This window comes from Sciurus carolinensis, chromosome 10 (assembly GCF_902686445.1).
Source record: "Sciurus carolinensis chromosome 10, mSciCar1.2, whole genome shotgun sequence".
NCBI classification, from domain to species: Eukaryota; Metazoa; Chordata; class Mammalia; order Rodentia; family Sciuridae; genus Sciurus; species Sciurus carolinensis.
In genome coordinates, this window is record NC_062222.1 from 19,763,301 (window position 1) to 19,775,463 (window position 12,163).

The window sequence follows — 12,163 nt, forward strand, 5'->3', positions numbered from 1 at the left end:
TGTCAAGGGATTCATATCCAGATTATATAAGGAAATGAATGCAATCAATCAAACTCAATGCAAAAAAAAAGAACCCCAAATAACTCAATCAGTAAATGGGAAAAAGAACTTCTCTAAAGGAGAAACATAAATCGCCAACAAATATATGAAAAAATGTTCAACATCTCTAGCAATCAGGGAAATGCAAATCGAACCTACACTGAAATTTCATCTCCCATCAGAATGGCAATTTTCAAGAATACAAATAATAAATGCTGGTGAAAAAGTGGGGAAAAATGTACACTGATACATTGTTGATAGAATTGCAAATTAGTAAAACTATTCTGGAAAACAGTGTGGAAATTCCTCAAAAATTTAGAAATGGAACTACCTTATGATCCGGCTGTCCCACACCTTGGTATTTATCCAAAACAACTAAAATAAGACTACTATAGCAATACAGCCAAATCCATGTTTATACCAGCACAACTCATAATAGCCAAATTATGAAGTTAGCCCAGATGCCCATCAATAGATGAATGGATCAAGAAAATGTGGTATGTATTTATTCATAATGGAGTTTTTTATTCAACCATAAAGAAGATTGAAATAATGGCATTTGCTGCTAAATGGATGGAAATGGAGGACACCATGCTAAGTGCAATAAGTCAGACGCAGATAATCAAGGGTCAAATGTTTTCTCTCATGTGGAAGTTAAACTAAAATAAGAAAAAGAAGGTACTATGTTGGGGGAAGGGGGATTAGATATCATAAATATATTGGGAAGATCAGTGGAATAGAAGAAGGAGAATAAGAGGGAGAAAGGAAGGAAGGAAGGAAGGGAAAGATGAAGAAATATGGAATGAATTTAACAAAATCATGTTATATCTAAATATGCCAGGGGTTTCAAGATGGCGGACTAGAGGGCGGCTGCATTTCATGTTGCTCCAGGACGCAGGATTCAAAAGAGGAGATAGTGAGAGACTTGGGACCAACTCAAAGCCGCCGGGTGAGTCTCTTCCATTGGGGAAGCGTCCTGGATGGGGTGGTAGCCCCGGAACGCAGGGAACGTTGTGAAGTGGAGTTGCTCGGCGAGACGCCCCTCCCCCCGCTGGAGCGGTAAACACGGACAACTGGGAGCATCGTAGAGGAGGCTGCTCAGCACAGTGCTTGGACTCAGAGCAACCACTGGGGCTCCGGGCGGCTGCCTAAGGAGGAGCTGCGTGGCAAGCTGATTGGACTCAGAGCGATCGCTTCTGAACACCGGGGTGCTGCCCGGAGGAAGAGGAGGAGCGCGGCGGGTCGCTTGGACTCGGAGAGACTACACCAGAGCTACAGGCGGTTGCCAGAGGAGGAGCTGCGTGGCAAGCTGGTTAGACTCAGAGCGACCGCTCCTGAACACCACGGGGCTGCCCGGAGGAAGAGGAGGAGCGCGGAGGGTCGCTTGGTCTAGGAGTGACTGCATCAGAGCTCCGGGTGGCTGCTCAGAGGAGGAGGCGAGTGGTGAGTTGTTTGGACTCAAAGCGACCGCTCCTGAACACCGGTGGCCTGCCTGGAGGAGGAGCACAGTGGGTCACTTGGTCTCAGAGCGACCGCTCCTGAACACCCGGGGGGCTACCCCAAGGAGGAGGAGGAACAGGGCGGGTCACTTGGACTCGGAGTGACTGCCTAGGGTTACGGGCAGTTGGCGGGAGGAGGAGATGCGAAGTGAGTTGCTTGGACTCCTAGTGACTGCATTGGAAACCGGGCAGCTGTCCCGAGGAAGAGGTGTGTGATGGGTCTCTGGGACGTGGAGCTATTGTACGAAGCTCCAGGTGGCGGCTCAGAGGAGGGACCGCATAGCCAGGCGATTAGGTGCAGAGCAGGGTCCCAGGACCTAGGTGGCTTCTTGGTGGAAGAGCCGCACAGAGACACGCTTAGGGCGGAGCGATGTTTCCAGGACTGCGGGCAGATTCTCTGAGGAGAGGCAGCCTAAGGAGACTCGTCTGCGCAGGGTGAGGCTCCCAGGCCCAGGAGGTAGGTCCGGGCCCCGGGGAACGTTGCAGAGGAAGGCAGCACAGCCCAGGCGGTAGTTGTAGATTGAGGGGAACCTCTAGGAGGGGAACTGACCAGTGAGACCGCTGCACCGGATGAGTCTTCCCGGCCGGGCGAGGTTTTCCCACAAGGACGGTAAAACCAAAGACACAGGAACAAACAGGCCTTGCCTCAGCCCACAGCCTAGTTCCCCTTTGGATGACCATTGGTCAACAAGTGGAGGCACCTCTGCCCACTAGCAGGGAATATACCCCACCTGAGGGTCACCACACCTAGAGAGGCAGCTTCCTTGTGGAGCACCGCATTATCAACTTCCTCCAAGACTTCAGGCTACTGAAGGATAAGAGGGGATATACTAGCAATCTTCAGGGACATTATAAGTTGATAGAGGAAATCTGCAATACCTTAATGATCCACTGATTCCTGAACAATATGAGAAAACAAGGGAAGAAAATGCTCCAAACAAATCTAGATGTTACATCAATAAAATCCAACGACAGCATGGCAGAAGAAATGACAGAAAGGGAGTTCAGAATGTACATAATTAAAATGATCAGGGAAGCAAACGATGAGATGAAAGAGCAAATGCAGGCACTGAAGGATGAGATGAAAGAGCAAATGTAGGCATTGAATGATCGCACCAATTGACAGTTAAAAGAGCAAATACAGGAAGCAAAAGATCATTTAAAAAAAGAGAGATATTGAAAAAAAACCAAACAGAAATCCTTGAAATGAAGGAAACAATAAACCAAATTAAGAACTCCATAGAAAGCATAACCAATAGGATATAACACCTGGAACACAGAACCTCAGATATTGAGACAGAATATTTAACCTTGAAAACAAAGTTGACCAAACAGAGAAGATGGTAAGAAATCATGAACAGAATCTCCAAGAACTATGGGATATCATGAAAAGGCCAAATCTGAGAATTATCGGGATTGAGGAAGGCTTAGAGAAACAAACCAAAGGAATGAACAATCTATTCAATGAAATAATTTCATAAAATTTCCCAAATCTGAAGAATGAAATGGAAAATCAAGTTCAAGAGGCTTATAGGACTCCAAATACACAAAATTACAACAGACCCACACCAAGGCACATTATAATGAAAATACCTAACATACAAAATAAAGACAGAATTTTAAAGGCTGTGAGAGAAAAGAACCAAATTACATTCAGGGGGAAGCCAATACGGATATCAGCAGATTTTTCAATCCAGACCCTAAAAGCGAGAAGGGCCTGGAACAACATTTTTCAAGCTCTGAATGAAAATGGATGCCAACCAAGAATCTTATACCCAGCAAAACTTACCTTCAAGTTTGACAATGAAATACAATCATTCCATGATCAACAAAAGCTAAAAGAATTTACAAAAAGAAAGCCAGCATTACAGAACATTCTCAGCAAAATATTCCATGAGGAAGAGATGAAAAACAAAGAAGCAAATCAGCAAAATGAGGAATTATCCTAAAGGAACTGTCAAATAAAGGAGGAACCAAGTTGTGTCAAAAAAATAAATAAATAAAATTAAAAAAATGAACCAAATGACCGGGAATACAAATCATATCTCAATAATAACCCTGAATGTTAATGGCCTGAATTCATCAATCAAAAGACATAGACTGGCAGATTGGATTAAAAACAAAGATCCAACAATATGTTGCCTGCAAGAGACTCACCACATAGAAAGAGATACCCATAGACTAAAGGTGAAAGGATGGGGAAAAACATACCATGCATATGGACTCAGCAAAAAAGCTAGAGTATCCATCCTCATTTCAGATAATGTGGACTTCAAGCCAAAGTGAGTCAGAAGGAATAAAGAAGGACATTTCATACTGCTTAAGGGAAGCATAAATCAGCAAGATATAACAATCATAAACATCTATGCCCCAAACAGTGGCTCATCCATGTATGTTGAACAAATCCTTCTCAATTTTAGAAACCAAATAGACCGTAACACAATAATACTAGGTGATTTTAACACGTCTCCCTCACCACTGGACAGATCTTCCAAACAAAAATTGAACAAGGAAACCATAGATCTCAATAACACAATCAATAATTTAGACTTAACGGACTTTTATAGAATATACCATCCAAGCAAGAGCGAATACACTTTATTCTCAGCAGCACATGGATCCTTCTCTAAAATAGACCATATATTATACCACAAAGCTAATGTTAGCAAATACAAGAAGATAGAGACACTACCTTGTATTCTATCAGATCATAATGGATTGAAGTTAGAAATAAATGAAAGAGTAAAAAACAGAAAATACTCCAACACCTGGAGATCAAACAATATGCTATTATATGATGAATGGATAACAGAAGATATTAGGAAGGAAATTAAAAAATTCTTAAGAGGTAAATGAGAACAAAGAAACATCATATCAAAATCTCTGGGACACTATGAAAGCAGTACTTAGAGGAAAACTTATTTCATGGAGCGCATTTAATAAAAGAAGTAAACTCAACAAATAAACGACCTAACACTACAGCTCAAAGCCCTAGAAAAAGAACAGACCAACACCAAAAGTAGTAGAGATAGGAAATAGTTAAACTCAGAGCTGAAATCAACGAAATTGAAACAAAAGAAACAATACAAAAAATTGACAAAATAAATAGTTGGTTTTTCGAAAAAATAAACAAAATTGATAAACCTTTAGCCACACTAACAAAGGGAAGACGAGAGAAAATCCAAATCACTAAAATTCGGAATGAACAAGGAAATATCACAACAGACACGACTGAAATACAAAACATAATTAGAAGCTATTTTGAAAATCTATACTCAAACAAAATAGAAAATTTCGAAGACATCAACAGGTTTCTAGAGACATATGAATTGCCTAAGCTGAATGAGGAGGACATACACAATTTAAATAGACCAATTTCAAGTAATGAAATAGAAGAAGTCATCAAAAGCCTACCAACAAAGAAAAGTCCAGGACCAGATGGGTTCTCAGCCGAGTTCTACAAAACCTTTAAAGAAGAGCTCATTCCAATACTTCTCAAAGTATTCCATGAAATAGAAGAGGAGGGAACCCTCCCAAACTCATTCTATGAAGCCAATATTACCCTGATACCTAAACCAGACAGAGACACATCCAGGAAAGAAAATTTCAGACCAATATCCTTAATGAACATCGACGCAAAAATTCTCAACAAAATTTTAGCCAATCGCATACAAAAACATATTCAAAAGATAGTGCACCATGATCAAGTAGGTTTCATCCCAGGGATGCAAGGCTGGTTCAACATCAGGAAATCAATAAATGTAATTCACCATATCAATAGACTTAAAGTTAAGAATCACAGGATTATTTCAATAGATGCAGAAAAAGCATTTGATAAAATATAGCACCCCTTCATGCTCAAAACTCTAGAAAAAATAGGGATAGTGGGAATATTCCTTAACATTGTAAAGGCCATCTATGCTAAGCCCATGGCTAATATCATTCTAAATGGTGAAAAACTGAAAGCACTCCCCCTAAAAACTGGAACAAGGCAGGCATGCCCTCTTTCACCACTTCTACTCAATATCATCCTTGAAACTCTAGCCACAGCAATTAGACAGACCAAAGAAATTAAAGGGATACGAATAGGAAAAGAAGAACTCAAACTATCCCTATTTGCTGATGATATGATTATATACTTAGAGGAACCTGGAAATTCCACCAGAAAACTTTTAGAACTCATAAGTGAATTCAGTAAAGTAGCGGGATATAAGATCAATGCACATAAATCTAATGCATTTTTATATATAAATGATGAATCTGCAGAAAGACAATTTAGGAAAACTACCCCATTCACAATAGCATCGAAAAAAATAAAATACTTGGGAATCAATCTCACAAAAGAGGTAAAAGACCTCTACAATGAGAACTACAGAACACTAAAGAAAGAAATTAAAGAAAACCTCAGAAGATGGAAAGATCTCCCATGTTCTTGGATAGGAAGAATTAATATTGTCAAAATGGCCATACTACCAAAAGTGCTATACAGATTCAATGCAATTCCAATTAAAATCCCAATGATGTACCTTACAGAAATATAGCAAGCAATTATGAAATTCATCTGGAAGAATAAAAAACCCAGAATAGCTAAAACAATCCTCAGTAGAAAGAGTGAAGCAGGGGGTATCACAATACCAGATCTTCAACTCTACTACAAAGCAATAGTAACAAAAACGGCATGGTATTGGTACCAAAATAGAAAGGTGGATCAATGGTACAGAATAGAGGACATGGACAAAAACCCAAATAAATACAATTTTCTCATACTAGACAAAGGGGCCAAAAATATGCAATGGAAAAAAGATAGCCTCTTCAACAAATGGTGCTGGGAGAATTGGAAATCCATATGCAACAGAATGAAACTAAACCCATATCTCTCACCATGCACTAAACTAAACTCAAAATGGATTAGGACCTCGGAATCACACCAGAGACTTTGCATCTTATAGAAGAAAAAGTAGGTCCAGAGCTTCAACATGTCGGCTTAGGACCAGAGTTCCTCAACAGGACTCCCATAGCACAAGAAATAAAAGCAAGAATTAATAACTGGGATAGATTCAAACTAAAAAGCTTTCTCTCAGCAAAGGAAACTATCAGCAATGCGAAGAAAGAGCCTACAGAGTGGGAGAAAATCTTTGCCAATCATACTTCAGATAGAGCACTAATCTCCAGAATCTATAAAGAACTCAAAAAACTCTACACCAAGAATGCAAATAATCCAATCGACAAATGGGCTAAGGAAATGAATAGACACTTCACAGAAGAAGATCTACAAGCAATCAACAAACATATGGAAAAATGTTCAACATCTCTAGTAATAAGAGAATTGCAAATCAAAACCACCCTAAGATTCCATATCACCCCAATTAGAATGGTGATTATCAAGAATACAAGCAACAACAGGTGTTGGCAAGGATGTGGGGACAAAGGTACACTCATACATTGCTGGTGGGGCTGCAAATTAGTGCAGCCACTTTGGAAAGCAGTGTGGAGACTCCTTAGAAAACTTGGAATGGAACCACCATTTGACCCAGCTATCCCACTCCTTGGCCTATACCCAAAGGACTTAAAATCAGCATATTACAGAGATACAGCTACATCAATGTTCATAGCTGCTCAGTTCACAATAGCCATATTGTGGAACCAACCTAGATGTCCTTCAATTGATGAATGGATAAAGAAACAGTGGTATATATATACAATGGAATATTACTCAGCCATAAAGAATGATAAAATTATGGCATTTGCAGGCAAATGGATGAAACTGGAGAATATAATGCTAAGTGAGATAAGCCAATCTCAAAAAACCAATGGACAAATGATCTCACTAATAAGTGGATGATGACACATAATGGGGTTGGGAGGGATTAGTGTTAGGGTTAGAGTTAGGGTTAGGGAGGGGGGCAAAAATGGAGGAAGGAAGGACTGTATAGAGGGAAAAGAGGGGTGGGAGGGGTGGGGGGGAAGGGAAAAAATAACAGAATGAATCAAACAACATTACCCTATGTAAATTTATGATTACACAAATGGTATGCCTTACACCATGTACAAGCAGAGAAACAACATGTATCCCATTTGTTTACAATTAAAAAAAAGTTAAAAAAAAATAAATAAATAAAATAAATATGCCAAAAGAAATTTCCCTTTTATGTATATGTAAAAAGTACCAATCAAAAATAAATAAAGGAGCAAAAGGAAGACCAGTAGTGCAGAGGAAGGAGAATGGTAGGAGTGGAGAGGGGAGGAAAAGGGGTGAATAGGGATTGAAATCAAATTCCTTGCATTTATGATTATGTCAAAATGAATCCATCTACTACATGTAATTATAATGCTCTAAAAGAAAAATCCTAAAAAACATGTGTAGTTCATCTATGCAAATAGCATAAGGGGAACTAAAAAGAAACACCACAAAGTTGCTAAGACTGCTAATCTCTGCGAGGGGAAGAGAAGGTGCAATGAAGGGAGACTCAGTTTTCTCCTTGTGTTGTTGATGGTCAGATTGGAGAGCGAGGCGGGTATGTATGGGCTTCGGAGCAAAACTACATATATTCAAATTCTGGTTTTGCTATTTTCCAGATGCACTAAACTAGGTTTTCCTTTTTGTAGAATATTTATGGTACACATGTCACAAAATTCTGAGAATTAAATTAAGTAAACCAGGAAAAAAAAGTACTCCAAGAAGTAGGCACACAAAGTTTATGTTAGTCATTATTAATCTTGGGACTGTTCGAAACAATTACAATAAGAATATATTCATGTGTTACATGTGTGATTTTAAAAAACACAATCAAAAACTCTCTTTGACTAAAAGGTACAAATTGAGGACTGTAAGAATCCAGAGCAGTTAGAAAACTTTTATTATTACCTGCCACATCCTATACCTGCTCTGTCTTAACTGCAACAAATGCAAAGAGATGAATCACCAATCTTGTTGGACAGACCCCTCAAATTTGTACTGTACCTCTTTCTTCTATAGAAAAATTTAGAAAATATATATAAACATAAATAGAAACCAATTGATAGAATTAAATATTTAGAGCCCTTATAAATAAATATCTATACATTTTTTTTAACTTGGCAAGTTAGGCACATCTATAATGTATTTCCTGAAGAGTAATTTAGGAACTGAAGCAGACCCAAAACTGCTGTGGAAATAATTCTCATCCACACGAAAAAAAATTTTTTTTTTCTAGTTGATCACTATTATTTTAAAGTTATGTTTAAACCTTCACAAAATGTTTTTTATCAGACATTTATTTCTAAAGATTATACTTTAAAGCAGTGATCAGTTTAAAAAGTTGCCAAATCCTAAGAGTTTATTGAAAATATGGATCCCCAGACCCCTGCCCTTAGAGAATCTGATTCAATTCATTGGTGTGGGATGTGACAAGGGATTCTGCAGTTTTAACTAGCACCTTGCTCTATTCTTATGACTAGGAAAGTTAAGAACACCCCGAGCCTTATCTCAGTCATGAGCTGTCTCTATTTAACAGGAAGCAGTAGGCCCCACAAGGTGTAAGGTGAATTTTTCTTCTTTCTTGTACCTTAAATGTATCTTGGCTAATTAGGACCCTTTACCTTCTCATCAAATTTATGTCCAGCTTTCCAAGATCCACCAAAAAAAGGGACAGGGGGAACATTGTGTTAAACTATAAAATGATTTGAAAAGAGTCATCACCTTTCCAATACTGAGTTCACTCACCCAATGCCATCATTGCTCAATCATTTTGTCATCGTATGCCCTTCAAGAAAGTTACAGAATTTTCTTTATAAAGTTTTGCATATTTTTGTAGATTTGTTCCTAAATAACTTTCAGTTTGTATTGCTAACCTGAATGCGATTTCGTAAGTGTGGGAGTGGGTGTGAAAGAAAGAGGAAGAAATATATTATACAAAGATCTTTGAAACATCATAGTTTTAAAAACAGTAATATAAAACATTTTACTTCCTTCCCCCTCAAGAAATAGAACTCACAGAATCTTGTTTTCCTCTCTCATCTTATTCCCTTGTCTCCTCCACTGTTATGACTTGTAACTTAGATTGTGTATTAAAGAGTCCATTGCTTTTCTTTAATATTTTCACCTATCCATGAACAATACATTGATGAGATTCAATGATTTTCAACTCCTTAAAAACAAAACAAAACATGTTTATGCAATTCAGCCATATTGAAGCATGCCAGGTTGTTCAATCATTTTCATAGTGTGTTTCCTGACATGAGTATGGCAAATTTTATCTTTTCTACTATTGGTGACGATTTGGGTTGTTTTCAGTTTGGGGCTACTACAAACAACGCTGCTATGAACAATGCTAATGCATGTATCTTCTATAAATATACTAGCTTTTCTAAGGGCTAGGCCTGAGAGTGGAAATGCTGAATCATAGTATCTCTTCATTTTCAAGTTTAAAGCTGTTTTCCAATGTGATGCACCAAATTATACCCCAACATTATCTGAGAGTTTCTGTTGTTCCACATTATTGAAAACACTTGGTGTAGGGCTAGATTTTTATATCCACAAACTTTTATTTTTTTAATTGACAAGTCAAAATTAGGTATACTCATGGCATAAAGCATAATATTTTGACATATGTATAATTGTGAGATGACTAAATCAATCTATTAAACATATGCATTGCATCAAACTTAACCTTTTGTGAGGATACTTAACATATATTCTGATCACTTTTCAAATGTACAATACAGTTATTAATTATAGTCACCATAATGTACAAGAGACCTCCTGAACATATTCATCCTGTCCAAATGAATCCTGTATCCTTAGACTAAGATCTCCCCAATCTCTCCCCCACTGCCCAGCCTCTGGTCACCGCCATTCTACTTTCTGCTTCTATGAGGGACTTTTTTAGATACCACATGTAAGTGAGATTTTGCCATGTGTGTCTTCCTATGCCTGGTGTATTTCACTACTTAATGTCCTCCAGGTTCATCTCTGTTGTCATAAATGACAGGATTATCCTCTTTTTAAAGGCTGAATAGTGCCCGCTTGTGTTGTGTGCGTGCACGTGCCTCGTTTTCTTCCACTCATCCATTGATGAACACTTTGGTTGATTTCATATCATGATTCTTGTGACCAATGCTCTAATGAACATGGGAGTGCAAATATCTTTTCAATATACAGTTCCTTTGAATATATACACAGTAGTGAGATTACTGGTAGTTCCATTTTTAATCTTTTGAGGGACAGCCATACTGTTTTCCATAATGGCTGTACTAACTTACAGTCCCACCAACACTTAGTATCTTTTGTCTTTTTTATAATAACCATCCTAACGGGTGTAAAATGATATCTCACAGAGGTTTTTAATTTATATTTACGTGACAATTAGTGATTTTTTTTCCACATCTATTGGCCAGCTGTATGTCTTCTTTTGAGAAATGGCTATTCAGGTCCTCTGCCAGGTTGTTGTCTCACTATTCAGTTGTCTGATTTCCTTATATATTTTGGATATTAAACACTTACCATGTGTATGGTTTTCAAATATCTTCTCTCATTCTATAGATGGTTTCCTCACATTTTTGGTTGTTTCCCTTGCTATGCAGAAATTTTTTAGTTTGGAGTGATCCTATCTGTCTCGTTTACTTTTTATTTTCATTGGTGCTAGTACTTTTGAACTCACTTCAAAAAATCATCACTCAGATCAATATAATGAAGTTTTCTCTTTATTTTATCTAGTAGTTTTATTGTTTGGGTTCTTATGTTTAAGTCTTTGATCCATTTTGAGTTAATTTTTGTATACAGCATGAGATAAGGATTAAACTTCATGTTTTTGTATGTGGATAGCCAGGTTTCCCAACACCAATTATCGAAGAGCTTGGCCTTTTTCCATTGTATATTCATTGTCTTTGCAAAAAAAATGAATTGAACATAAACATATGGATTTATTTCTGGATTCTCTGCTCTCCTGCTTTGGTCTATGTTTCTAGTTTTATGCTAGTATCATACTGTTTTGATTATTAAAACTTTGTAGCAGATTTCATTTATTTTTTATTGGTGTGTAATTATTATACAGAATAATGGGCATCATTGTGACATGTTTGTACATATACATAGCATTCTTTGATGAATTTCATTTCCCAGCGTCTCCCTATCCCCTCACTCCTCCCTCTCCCTTTTCCCTTCCTCTACTGGTCATTCTTCTATTTTCATGAGCTCCCTCTTTTTTTTTTTTTTTTTTTTGTTTCGCTCCCTCGCTTCCACAAAGAAGGGAAACCATTGGGCCCCTGACGTCGTCAATCTGGCTTATTTCCCTTAAAAACGATGCTTCTCCAATTCCATCCATTTTCCTGCAAATGGCATAATTTTGTTCTTCTTTATGACGAAATAAAACTCTGTTGGGTGTGTGGGTCTGTGTGTGTGTATCTCATATTTTCTTTATCCATTCATCTGTTGAAAGGCTGGGAGACATAACTCAGTGGTAGAGTATTTGCCTGGCATGTGTGAAGCCCTGGGTTTGTTCTCAGAACCACAAATGAAAAAGAAGAATCATTCATCTGTTCACAGACACCTAGGTTGGTTTCCTAACTTGGCTATTGTGAACTGTGCTGCTATAAACCTGGGTACGCACATACCGCTACAGTATGCTGACTTTAGTTATTTGGGGTAA